Below are 13363 nucleotides of genomic sequence, written 5' to 3'. Positions count from 1 at the left end.
GGATTATCTGTCTCAGTGAGAGAAGGAAGCACCATCCCTCTCCATTCTAAAGGATAATGAGAGGAAAACAGGAAATGTACCTCAAGAAAATGTTTCTCCTGTGTTCTAACACACAGTGGCTCATTAAACCAGCTTCATTTATTTTGGATGTGTTGGGTGCAAATCAGATAGCTTTAAGTAGTGTTATATTGGTCATCCATATCTCTGTTTTATACCTACCTACTAAACTGACTGTGGTGTATTTGGGGATCTGTGCTTTCTGGGCTTTTTTTGGGGTGTTCTAGCTTTTGTTTTTTGCTTTTGTTTGTTTTTCTGATTATGAATTCCTAAATGAGCAGATAGACAAATTATTTGATTTCTACAAATTGGGAAAAAGGATTTTGCTTCTTCTGGATGGGAGTGGAAATTGTGCAAGTGCCTGGAAGTCCTCCTCTTTTCAATTTTATGCATCTTGCACAAGCACTGGCAAACATCTGAATAGTCTGGTGCTTATATAGGAGAAAAAGCCTGCAAATCTGATTTCTTTCCCCTCTGACTTTTCAGGGGAATTGTGCTTTTTAGTAAGTTTTCTGTTTGACTGTGCCTTTGATGGAATAGATAGAAATATTACAGACAGTAACTTCCATGCATAGCTCTAAGGAAGAGATTCTTTATTATAATTATAATTATTATTATTATTATTATTCCCAGTTGCTGTGACTGTTGATTCAAAAGGAAGTTGAATATTGAGTAGATATTAAAAGTCTTTGCAGTATTACTGTACTGTCTTTACCCTGAAGCTACTGTCTCAAGCTCTAACAGGGGACTTGCCCAAGCTGCAATCCTATCCATAAACATCACCTTCACCAGAAGTGTATGAATGTTCTTTACTTGACCTCCTGACAGAGTGTAGACTGAAACTTAGTTTAGGATACCTTATAATTTGCTTGCCCCATCCATCATAATGGATGGAGCTTGCCCCACTCAAATGGGATGTTTTCCATTGCCTTCCCAGAAACTGTCTTTCCACAGCTTAGTAGGAAAGAATTAATTGAAAATCTAAATTTGCCAGCAAGTGAAACAGCACAGATGTGTCCAATGGGACTTCACTGCCCCTTCCCAGGGAGTGCACCACTGAAAGCAGGAAGTATTGTGTGCTGATGGCACCAATGATTACTGTGTTGCTAACTAATAATAATTCAGCCTTGCCAGATACTCTGAATTATTTTTTTCCTTCTCTTAGAAGCAACAAGTATGTATTTTTCTACTCATGTCACAATTTAAAAAGCCCTTTTTATATGACTGGCATAACTTTAAAAATATAAATTGGATGTCATTTGATGACCATCAGGTTTTCTGTAGTGCGGGACAAACATCTTACACTTCACAGGATATTTGTTCTGATTTTCTCCTTTGTGAATCTTCTTACAGTTCTTTAAACAAAGTCTATAAAGATCTAATTTTTGCATGGTTTTTTTTTACTCCATGTTTGCTTGTCTTTCGCTTATTAGCTTTCACTCCTCAAATTAATGCTGCTGAAGTAAGCACCATCCAAGACAGTTACACTAAAATATGAAGGAAAAGGAAGACACTGATTTAGCTCTCTGATTTTTAACTGAAATAAGGTACTGATGCACCTTTTCTGGCTCTACTCTTTTTTTTTTTTTTCTGAAAGAGAAGCAAAAGATTTATTAACATTACATTGCCTTGTATAAGTTAGAAGTTATAGATACTTTCCAGATCTCCACAAATTACTTGTAGAACTATTTCCTTTTCTCTTCTGGATGCTTTAAACACCTTCAAGAACAATTACGTTAAAAGAGAAAGTTCTTTACTATCAAAGTGTCAGAGACACTAGAACAAATTGGGGCTGAGACAGTTTGGAGGAAATAATACCCCAGCTTTGCACTTCCATTTGTAGTCGGTATAAATGTGTCAAAACAAAGGACACATCCAAGAATATTTCTGTCCCTTCAAAGAAACAGACAGAATTACAACCAAATTCTTTCATCATTTCTGTTTTATATTTGGCCAGTCTTTTTAATTAGGTAACGGAAACTTAATCTTTTCCTGCTGCAAACTGTTTTGCAAGACCAGTGACTATGAAGTCCACCTCCTCAAATTTCAAGAACAAAAAGATATTTCACATTTGTTGTTCTTCTAAGAAAATATTCCGAAGTGCCCTTCAAGAAAAAACTAAACTTCTAGTTCAAGAATTATATTTATCATGACCTATAGTACAATGTTTTCATCAAGATAACAGACTTGGGCTTCTTAGGTTAAAAGGCTGTATTACTCAATCTGACAAGCTTAACACTTCCACTCAGCAAACCACACTTTAAATTCCTGTCTTGACTTACTCTTTAGATGTCTAAAATCCCGCAGGCCGTATTTGGCCTATGGTTCCTTATGAACCACCAGCTTTTGCAGGAACTACAGAGGGATCTCTTCACAAGCACATGTGAGGATTTCATGATGCTGAGTCTGCACACAGCCTGCTGAATGGTAATAAATCCTTTCCAACAACTGCTTTGTCAATAACAGAACTGCTTGGAATGGGCTACTGCGTCTATAGCATGACTGTGAATATTGTACCTATATGTGATAGTGTCCTGAGTACATTCATACAGCACAGATGGGTTTGTATTCAGTCACCACTGGGTCAAGAACATCTCCATATTTTTTTGCTCTTTCTTCAGGCCTTCTTCTTGTGTCCACTTAGTGAAAGGGACATATCACTAGTGACATAGTATTTATTGTTCCTTGCAGGATGTTAATTCAGCAGTCCTTCCAGCCTGGTCTGAGGCAGTCAGTCTCTGGTTTTAACAGATACTCTCCCCAAAGTTCATACTGAAGAATTATCTTATTAAAAATGTTCCAAGGTGGTTAAGCACCTTCAAGGTGAATTCTTCCCATCTGGCACACAAAGAGCAGTCAACAAAAGGAGCCTATTAGAATGTACTCCAAAAATTGTCTGCTATAGATATTCCATAGTGTGGAATATACTATTTTGGGAGTATCTGTTCCTGTTGGCAGTGTGTCCCTTCTGGATTCCTGAAGGGCCCTGGCACCAAGGAGGAGGAAGAATTCCTGAGCGGAAGAGGCAATAAGAAGAGACAGGAAATGCTTGGCTGGACAGAGGAGGAAAAACCTGCCTGAGAGAGTTTGCCAGAATGTGTCCAAAAGAAATGCTGGAATCTCCCTTCTCAAGAGGCTTCAAAAGCTAAGCATTAGAAAATGTACTGCAGGGAACAATACTGCATTGGCAGGAAAATGAGATGGATGATCTAATTATTTTCCATCTTTAACTTGTCTAAGTCTATGAATAATCCAGATCTTTTTAGCTGCTCTTTTTCTTACTAATTTCCAAAATATTGTAATTTAGGAATTATTATTTTGAAAGAAATCATATTAATAATTATTTCTTTTAATCCATTAGTTCTAAGGCTCAATAAATTCTGTAACCTGTTCTACTTTTCAAATTTGTAGCCAGGTGTAGCACTAAGCTCAGGCAAGCTTGTATAGTTACAGCTGGTTTCTACGGTGCATGTCTGCAGAGTTTTGGGACCAGTCATACTCAAGTTTTTGGTGGTGTGGTATGAGTAATTCTGTGCAAGTGGATAATAATCTTTGGAAAGCCTTGATGTTGTAATTTCCTTCATTCCCTTGCTATCAGAGCTTTTTCCTGATACAGTGACAGCAGGTGTCCCAGTATGTATATGGATGTGATGTAGCATGAGTAGAGTTTGTTAAAGACAAGAATACACCACCCATGGGTCTTTAGCAGACTTGGTAGTATTCATTCATTCAATAAGGGAACAAATATATACAGGATGTTTTTGCTGAATTGTAAATTTTATGGGTTTTGTTGTGCTGTTCACCTAAAAGGTTTAAGGTAATTTATTTGCATGAAGAGCCTTCATCTTTCCCTTATTTCTATAGCCCAAATACAGTGTAGTTTGTATTGTTCCTATATGATTTTTGATTTTACTTGAAATGTTTTATTGTGCCTTTCCCCAAAAAGAAACTTTTATATATAAGCACGTATACACTTGCATAAATATAAGATGAAATATCAGGGAGACACTTAATTCTGTCCCCAGTGTGAGAAGTATTACGTAAAGATTTGCTTTATCTACAGTCACTTCACTGATTGAGTTACCTGTAGCTGCTTTGGATCAGCATCCTAGGACACATAAATAGATTAGGTAAGCAATGGGGATGTCTCTTACAATGAAGTAGGAAGCTTGTAAGTTCTTTAGGACAGAATTCATGTAGCTCTATCCTTGAGTTCAATTAGTATTGATTGCTAAGCATTCTTCAACATGTCATTAGATTACAAAATCAGTTTGTCATCATATCTCCTTTGTAAAGCAGCATATTCTCAGCGTGTTTTTCACAAAAAGGAATTGAAGCACACAAATAAAACTGTACTCAGACTTACATAAGCAGTGGGCGGCCTTGCTCCTGATCAGTGGGAGTATTCAGGGGAGGTTATGTGCCTGAATAATGTGGGTACAAATCTTGCATCCAAATCCTGCATTGAAATGTAGACCTTCTTGGCACACATGGTAACTTGACCCCAGAAATGCCTTGTTTTATAATTTACTCAATAGGAGAGCTCAGTCTAAAAGCAAAATATCAGCATTAACTTTCACTTAGAAGAAACAGCATTAAGAACCTACATCTATCTAAGTATCTACCTGTAAAGCAGAGTTCTCTTTCGGATCCGAGGTAATACAATGACTTGTTTATGATAGACTTTCAAGCCTGCAATTAATGCTGAGAGCCACTAACTTTTGCTAAACTCATAAAATTGCTAGTCCCTTTGTGAATCTATTACGGAGAACTTGTGTTAGCCATCATAATGAGAAATAAAATTTTTGAAATGTCCATTCATGATGGTATTCATGAATGCTATTTAGAATAGAATTCATGATGCTATTTAGTAATTTGAGAAAATAAGCTTTCATTTAGCTCCTGCTACAGTGAAACTAGTATGACACACTCAAAACAGGAGCATCCAGCAATAAAGCAGAATGTTCCTAATCAGGACAAATTTACTGTGAGCCTTGGGTAAACCTGTCCATCACTATCTGTATTCAGCAGTTCTGTATGTTGCAGCAATGCTTACATGAAAAATCAGTCAATTTTAATTTAGCCTGTAAACTTCTGTCTGTCCCATATGGCATAACTGTTCACGATTCAATTATTTTGTATATGTTAAATCTCTTAAAATAATGTTGTTATAAATAGATATAGCTGGAAAAAAATATTGTTTTTAGGACTAGGATGGCTAAACTAATGAATAGTTGATAAAAATGTGAAATAAGTGTTAATTCATCTTTTACAGTCAGTAACAGTACAGTTGTACCTGGAAGAGCTGAAGAGAGGAAATAAAATTGCTGAGTTGGTTTCAGCTCTGTGTAACACTTGTCTAAATCACTGACCTTTTTTCTAATAGACCTAGCTCTGTTTTGTCCTTGGATGTTTGAATAGTTCTTTGGGTTGGAGAGGATTCTACTTTTGAATTGAAAACATTTTCAGTCTTTTTAAAATTTCTACTACTTTTGTGCAGTAGAAGTTCAACTATCCTGAAGCACTTCAGTGAGAAAAATACTCCTCTGTTTGGTCTCAGCATATACGAATTTGAAACCCTATGCCTAGCAACCATAAAAATAAAATGCTATTGGGTTTTGAGATTTTTTTAAGTGATAATTAATTATTTTCAGTATCGCAACTCTAAACTTGAGCATCTAATGGAGGGAGTATATCTTTTTAATAAAAAAATTATTTTTGAGTCTAGCCTCACTCTAGAAAGTGGAAGGTTTCAGGCTGTTTCAAGCTATGTGCTTGAATCTTTAAGCATTTTGACAGTCTTATGTGTTTTATCCCTGCACATGCAAACCCACAACTATCTTATTGAGGATGTGATTGCAAGTTCACCGAGCTCAGACTTTGAGTATAGATTCAAGCTCTTAAAAAAGGTATTTACCCTGAAGAATGTGCAGAACCTTTCTTAAAATATGCTAATGATTACTAAAAGAAAGGACTTTTAATGTATGCATGTGAAATATTTAATAGAAATGAACTGCTTCTCCAGCTCTGAAAAAAAGACTGCACAGTGAAGCTTTGCCAGATGACACCAGGTCGAGAAGTGCTTTGTGAGAAATGTCTTGGCCTGTTCTAGTCACTGATGAAATTCGCTTTCCACTTCAGTAAGGCCAAAATTTCACAGTTGGATGATGCCCTAGAGATTATCAAGAACACTAAGAAAAATTTCCCATCACCGCTGATTAATTACCCAGAGTAACAAGTGTTCCCCTGGGCAAATTTTTGCCTCAGTTATAGATAAGCAATGCAATGTGAATTTTAATGAAGTGTGAACTCTGCAACAGGCAGGATAAAGTCACCATTGCACCATGTGTTCCTGTTGGCACCCTGGTAACATAAAATCTAGAATTATAGTCATTGCTCTCTAATATAATAAAGCTAAGGACTTTAAGGTTACTAATTCAAGTGTATTTTGGGGTGGGAAGGATAAAAGCAGGAAAGAAACACACTCAGAGTTCTAGTAGAAAATAATTTCATGTATGAGAGTTATTTGTAGAGGAACTCAGAGAATGATACTGGCAAGAGCATGGAATAAATCCATGAAAAACCTCCAATCCTTTCTACAGTACAAATACTGATTTCCTTTTTTTTTTTACTATTCCTATGTACTTCTACCAATTACTGCATTTAAAGTATTTACTAATGTGCATGAGGATATGTAGTCAATTATCCAAAACAGATGGTTTTTAATTAAAAAAACTATTCCTTTGTTATGATCAATATGTTACAACATGTAATTATCTCATGAATATCACGGTCATATCAGGTTAGTACATCGGAGATGATTCATATAAGTTAGATCTCTGGGAAGATTTGGGATGCATGTTCTTTGTCACTTGGTTAAACAAAGCCATTTCCTTTCCCAACATACCTTGCCTCACTTATATTCTCACAACTGAAAAAAAAAAAGGCATTAGTTTAGGTATGCAAATGAAAACTCATTTGGGATGTATTTTTGCTCTGCCAATTCATGTTTTTCAATGTCCTCTGCCCTCCTTTATAGTCCTAAGTGAAGAACTGCTTTTCTTAAAATTGGAGAGTGTATGTATTTTTGAACCTTTTTTTTCCTTTTTGTTACTTGTACAGAATGTGAGTTTGAGAGAGTTGGAATAACGGAGACACAAGTGTCTCTTAAAAATCTGCATAGTTTCAAATTTTTGAGTGGGCTTGTTCATAATCCTCCAAGAAGTCCTCTGTGAGTAGGGAAGCATAATTTGTTTCATTATATAGATAGTAAACTTAGAAGTGAAAAAGCTACAGAACTCTAAAAACAGACAGATGGTCCCTAATCCTTGACATGAAAAAGGAAAAATGTTGTTGGTGGAATTAAAAACAAAAAAACAAACAGAAAAAACCCCAACCCAAAACAACTGCCAGCAAACCTATCAGGTTTACTGCTGAGTTTATGCAGGCAAAAGTTTTGATGAATCACAAGTGCTTCTTGAGTTGCCAGTCTTTTCACTTTACTTGCTGTGCATGTAGTGCTGCCCATCACCTGTTGTTAATTATAACATCCTATAAATCTAATGTTAGAAGACACAGTGACTGCACTGGCTTAATGGACACTCTAGGAAAAAAATAATTTTTCAAGAATTTATTCCTGGATGAGCTTCTATGAACCTGGCACTGTCATGAACTGATATTTCTATTAAGAAAAACACTAGTGAATGCCTTTAAACAAATAAGGTCCTGGCTTTATACAATCATTGTGGTTTCAAGCACCATATCAAAAAACACTATGACGGGAAGCTATCATTTAATAAATCAAAATAGCTTGCTTGGTAATAAATATTTTTCTTAGAAACCACAATATTCTCTTTTCTATGCATCCATGACCTTCCAATTCCTGATTTTTTTTACTGGAGTTACAAAGTAACGTGGGAAATAACTCTGCATGGTGAAATCATTCAGTAAAGCTGTGCCTACACTGTGGTTAGAACAACTTAAAAATGTGTGATTTCAGGCATAGATGATCAAATCCTTCCACTTTTTCAGGTAGCTACAATTTGGCTGAACTGTGCAGTGCTGCCTTTCTGAGATGAGGAAAGCGTTCAGTTTTGACTAAATCATTTCAATTTTATTTCTCAAGCTTTGTATTGTAAAAAAGGGGGAGCAATATTTCCATCTCACAGTATGGGAAAGAGTTTCTTGCCTGTATGGACCCTGAGCATTAAAAAACCCACAACAAACTAAAAAAGGCCATGAATTGTTGCTGTTGACTCTGTGTTCTATGTTGGCTGCTGTTCCATTTGTATTGATAAATCAGCCTTTGCAGTTAGCAGTGAAAAAAACCCCATTATTTGAAATAGAAAAAAACCAAACCAAACAAACTATACAAAGATGTATACTCTGCTGTCAGTGACAGCTGTCTAAATCCAGAATGGGTCTAGACACAAGTCCTGTAAAGACTCGCACATAAATAACGTCTATAAGAAATATACTGTTACATTTACACACATGTATTCTCACATGTAGAATAACTTGCTGACATAAAATATCAAACTAACTGGCACCTATCTGTTGCCATTACCAAAGACTATAAATTGGTCCAAAATATTTAGTGACAGACATTGCTAAAAACAGACATGCACTTGCATACTTAGTGCCATGGTCTAGTAACCACGGTGGTGTTGGATCAAGGGTTGGACTTGATTATCTCGGAGGTCTTTTCCAACCTGGTTGATTCTATGATTCTATATTTGTGTATGAAATCATGCATAAGTAAGTTTCACTTAAAGAATACAAGTAATAAACACTTTTGTAAATAATACTGCTCTATACAAAGTCCTTCAAGTTTTCTAATGTCTGCTAAGAAAGGCATAAAAAAGTTTATACAAGTCTGAAGATTCACCTTGTTTTACTAGAATCTCTTTTATGATGCACTTCTCGGGCAAAGATCACTGTATTCTTCCATTTATTTGTTCCACAATTATTCAGTGTTCTACACCAAGAATGTTTGTGTTCCTGGGTGTGAGATTCCTTCTATAATGAAGTGCAATGTGGATACGAATATATTTGTATAGCTTCAATGACTTACTGGCTCTGCTTGCAAGTAAAAATATGGTTTTGATTATCCTTAAAACTCCTGATTCAACCTACTTTGGGAAAGTTGAGCTATATTGCTTTTTATTGTTCACATGACATAGTGTGCATTCTAGCAGAGATCCAAGGTACTGTACAGTGGACTTGCATCAAAGGGGAAACTGTTGCAGCAAACCTTGATTGGAAGCTGAAACGTAACTTAAGGAATATTAATAACAGAAAGGTATTGAAATTGGTGTTCTGGCTTTAGGCAAATGATTTCTCAGTGGTTCAAAATGCAGGTTTAAGAGATGGATAGGACAAAAATTGCTGAAAGTAAATGAGAAATATCATGAAACCTTGGAAAAAAAGTAAAAATTGGAGTATCATTTGTTTAACAGCCAGACTTTAAATGACCTCAAAGAACTATGTTCCGTGTTGGTTACTGTCTTCTAATGGAATTCCATTACTTTGAAAGCAAATGTGGAGCCCACGACAGCTTTGTTAGATATACTAAGGAGAATACAACTATCCTCTAGCTGATCTTCCTGTGCACCTATCTGTATTTTTTTTTTCCTTTTCCTCTTGTCTGTAGTGGTGATTATATGAAAACCCATTCAAATCTTATCTGAAGCATCTTTAAGATTCACGGTAATATATTGTGGCTGTTGTGTGATTCTGTTAGGGCAATGGACAGAAAACTAACCCTTACTTGATTACTGATATGCCAGGAAAGGAAGGGATACAGTAAAGCTATGTGAGGGTAGAAATCTTTCTGAAAATCTTTTTTACATAGCTTAGTTCTGAAGATAGTTGTGTCTTTGCATCCTTATGGGCCACCTGCTTTGTTTTATTTTTTATTACAATTCTGCAACTGACTGCCTTCCCATCTGCATCCTAAGTTGCATGTTCCTATAACATGCTGTGACTACATCAGGCCTGCGTTGTGTGCAGTTCCTTTCTTAAGGGAAAACATGATGCTATTAACCAGTGACTGGTTAAGTAGGCTTTCATAAATGCAGTTTTTCATGCTGAGTGAGTAATATTTCTGAAATAACCTCCTGTATGGATACTCATCCCAGTAAATAGAAACTTATCTCAATTTGTGTATGAAAAGCAGTTGATGTCCTTGGCAAAGGCTCTCTCTCTCAGAATAATATCCTGACATCTTCTGGCTTTGCTGAATGGAGAAGTTCTCTCCTCATCTTTGACTTGAGGGTAGCATTCCCATGTAGCTTCCAGTCTTTGCCTCTTAAATTTTTTTACAAGATAGATCCTTTTTAATGGCCATATTTTTTCCCAGGAAATGAAACTTTGAAAGACATGTTAATTGCATTGTTTCAGCCTTAGACTTTTTCTGTAATTATGGAAGAAAATTACCTCAGTTTAACAGGAGAGTGCTTCACTCTACTGATTCTGATATCCAGACTCAACATCCAGTAATGAGGAGATCATAACAGTGCTGAGTATCAAATTTGAAGGATTCTGACAATCTGCATTTTCTTTTCTAGAAAGAGAAGGGAAGAAAGAAGGTATGTTAATAGCCTTCAAAAAGGCAGGACAGCAAAAAGATATTTTTTACTTTACTTGAATAAATAAGCTACATAAAGTTTATTTTATTTTCTTATTTTAATATTTTTTGATGTTAATACATTAAATAAACATGAAACAGCACAGAAAAACCATGTTTAAAACTGTTGCTCACATTACAAAGAGACCATGAAGGGCTCACATTTTGGTTTGTTTTATTTTTGTGAGTAATATCATCTCTATTCCCCCATTATGCTTCTGTGTAGCTCTGTAATTCACAGTCAACTGTGAGTTATTTTCTCATTGGACTACTTTGTATATTACAAAGGATCGTTATTTCTAGTTTTACATAGCTAATTTTTCTCTCCTCAACATCAGGCAGTTTCAAGCTTGTTCAGAATTTTGAACAAGCGAAAGCTGGAAAAATGAGAGAGAAAACTGAAATACTTCACTGTACAGTGTAAACTCTCTGGTATATCACAAAATACCAGACAACAAATTGCATCAACCAAAGCCTAAAACCAAAGTAGTTTTTCCCCCGCCTCATAAACGAGTAACAGTCGACAGCTCTGGAATGTGCACTCCTCTCCCATGAAAACATTTTTCTGCTCTGCCTTTTCCAAAACTCAAAAGTTCAAAGCTAAACTACTATATGTTATAAAAGAACAAATTTACCATGACACTTAAACAAAGACATGAGTCAGTGTATTCGAATTTCTTGAGGGAGGAAGGAGTTATGTTTCTTGTTAAGGCAAGGTTTGCAGTAAAGAAGTTATTTTTATAGTTTTATATATCTCCTTATAATTATTTATTCACATAGAGGTTCTGTTTTACTGCACAGTTAAAGTTGTAATTCATGCCCTTTTTGTAATGGATATATTAATTGAGATTTACAACATTTCTCCTCAGAAAACAAAATACTAACATCCTCATTAAAGAAATGGGCAAATGCAATCACAGACATTAAGAAACTTGGTTCACTGTTATTTAGGATATCTGTGGCAATCTGGGAACCTCAGCTGCTGCTTTTTACTCTGAAGAGTACTACTTTTGTTCTTGGGAATGGTACAAGCAAGATGACCAGCATATATGTTGAAGACAGAGACAAAATGAGATGGCTTAGGACTGCTGTGGGGGAAAAAGCTTATATCTGGAATAAAAAGCATGTGATTTTGTGTCCTCTTAAATGTGAGGTGTAGAACATAATAGATTAAGCAGCTGAATTGCTCTATGTAGTTTTTAAAGCTGTCTAGGAAACTTGGAACACCATTTCTGTTTCTTTGGAACAAGTGGCCAACTCATTTGTCTGCCTTGAAAACCTTTACTTCTGTTCCTGACTGAAGTAAGATGGATATTCTGAAAGTCATTGCTCTTGTGGAACAGGAAAGAAGTACAGAAAGCCACAGAGCTCCTGCTAATACTAAGCCTGGCCATTAATATGTAATATTGATTTGGAATATCTTAAAGGATTCAAACTTCTCCTAGATACTGTAGTAGCTTTAATGTGTCCATTCTTTCAAGCAGATTGATGTTTCAAAGCCTTGTTCGTTGTGGATACAAATTTGGGATAGCTAGATCAAAGATCTGCTCTAGATTCAGACCTTTGGCACTGAATGTTATATTCACCAGAATGGAACCAAAATCAGAAAATCCTTGAGCGTGGAGAAAGCTGACATATCAAAGTATATCCAACAGCCCACACACACCATCAGGACTTAGTTTTCCCTTATTAATATGTAAAGATTTATTAGATCATTCTCTAAAAGCAGCGTTCAGCAACTCTAGAGATGATGTGTTCAACCCGGGGGACATATTTTTTCCTTCAAATTCAATTTTTTAAATGATATACCTTAGACATGAAGTATCATAATTTCTATAGCTGCCCCTCTCTGTTGTTTCTGCAAGATGATGTGTGAAAGGACCTTACCTGGTAGTACCTATAGTCATAAGTTCTCTTTAGCCTTTTTAAAATACTAATATATTTAACAGGGAAATGCAGAGAGGCTGTAATGCAATCAATACAAAGGGGGGTTTTAAATCTTAACTTTTCAAATGTAAAGGTTTTGAGTTTTTGTTTGTGTGTTTTAGAGGCCCTTAACCAACTGTGCCGTTGAATTCAATGTTGGTTATGAATGAGACTGTAGAAAATAGAGACATGGTCTGTGGCAAGTACATTTCTAGTAAGGGAGAGTGTCACAGTCAGTTTTCTAGGGTGCAGGCATATCACACTAGTCACAATGGCTAGAAGCACCAACTAAAGAGGGGAACCTGCATTAAGTGACCTGCTGGGTAGATGACCCATGTTTTGATAACATCTGGAATAAGGACAAAAGTGAACTCTGCTTGACAGACAATAAACCCATTTAATTTTCAGTCACCATGAGCTAAACTATAATAGTTACTGTGAAAGCCACACCAGGATATAAATGTCATTGAGTAGTAGGACACAATTAGGAGGCAGTAGCTTGACAGAAAAAGGGCAGCTGATTTATGGCTCATAGTGGGTACGCTGGCTGCCTGTGTATAAATGAGGGTGAGATGGGGTTTGCTCCCTGCTTTCCTTGCAGCCAAGCATAGTCCTCATCTATGTGCTGCTTCCTCTGGCTACACAGGCAATACAGGCAGCAATACCTTGTATGTTCTGTAACAGTCAGAACCACAATTTGGCCAAACTTGGTACCAGACAACGTAATAAGTATCACACAGGGCAAGTATATAT

The 13363-nt window shown here is 36.1% G+C and overlaps 2 protein-coding genes across 3 annotated transcripts in view; one reads left to right on the top strand and one right to left on the bottom strand.

The window, feature by feature from the left end:
- Positions 1 to 13363, bottom strand: part of COL8A1 (collagen type VIII alpha 1 chain) — an 88512-nt gene that overhangs the window by 61290 nt on the left and 13859 nt on the right. For both annotated transcript variants that reach the window (XM_064644291.1, XM_064644292.1), the window contains exon 2: positions 10495 to 10621. The gene's annotated coding sequence lies outside the window, so the exon portion shown is untranslated. The remainder of the gene's footprint in view (positions 1 to 10494; positions 10622 to 13363) is intronic.
- The window catches only part of ST3GAL6 (ST3 beta-galactoside alpha-2,3-sialyltransferase 6), a 126926-nt gene that overhangs the window by 105535 nt on the left and 8028 nt on the right, over positions 1 to 13363 (top strand). The gene's annotated exons all lie outside the window — the stretch shown is intronic.

The sequence above is a fragment of the Pseudopipra pipra genome, chromosome 2 (genome assembly GCF_036250125.1).
Source record: "Pseudopipra pipra isolate bDixPip1 chromosome 2, bDixPip1.hap1, whole genome shotgun sequence".
Lineage (NCBI taxonomy): Eukaryota > Metazoa > Chordata > Aves > Passeriformes > Pipridae > Pseudopipra > Pseudopipra pipra.
This window is presented reverse-complemented; position numbering and strand designations above follow the sequence as displayed.